This window comes from Trachymyrmex septentrionalis, unplaced genomic scaffold (assembly GCF_001594115.1).
Source record: "Trachymyrmex septentrionalis isolate Tsep2-gDNA-1 unplaced genomic scaffold, Tsep1.0 scaffold55, whole genome shotgun sequence".
NCBI classification, from domain to species: Eukaryota; Metazoa; Arthropoda; class Insecta; order Hymenoptera; family Formicidae; genus Trachymyrmex; species Trachymyrmex septentrionalis.
The window spans coordinates 108948-109572 of record NW_017305725.1 but is presented as its reverse complement, the minus strand read 5'-3'; positions in this window follow the sequence as shown (position 1 = coordinate 109572).

Genomic DNA, 625 nt, shown 5'->3' with positions numbered 1-625 from the left:
GTCCAAAGGAGATGGAGTTTGAACGAGCACAGTTCTAGTCGCGAACCGACAGATTATTTCGTTTTAATAATTGACTGACAATTTATAACTAAGAACTGGGACTAATCACTGACAACTGCTGACTTCTGAGTTCTGACTGTCGTTCCTCGTGGAGGGCCTCCCTTTTTATATTGGCGAGTTAGTGGTGCCGAGTGCAGAACACACATGTGCTGCTGGGCCAATTCAGGATTAGGATTAAGATTAGGGATATCGGTTGTGAAATGGGATACAGGGGATGTGTCTAAAACAACTTTTGTTATCGACCATTTGCCGGATGTCCAATAGGTTCGAGCCACATGTATCATTTATTGCGCACAACTACTGTTTCATTTTATAATTCTAATCTATTTATTCTTCCCGTTCCTCGGGATAAGATTCGCCTATTTGGCACTTGGTTCCAATATCTAACCCAACGGTTCTGTCCCGAATGGATTATTAGCTTGAAATGTTATTTGGCTCGTCGCTATTGTAACAGATGGTCTATCGGTATTATTGGTTAATAATTTTTATGGTGATGACATTCCCTTTTAATATTTTAACATGCAAGTATACTTTGTATCTTACGTATACATTATAAAGAGTGTTC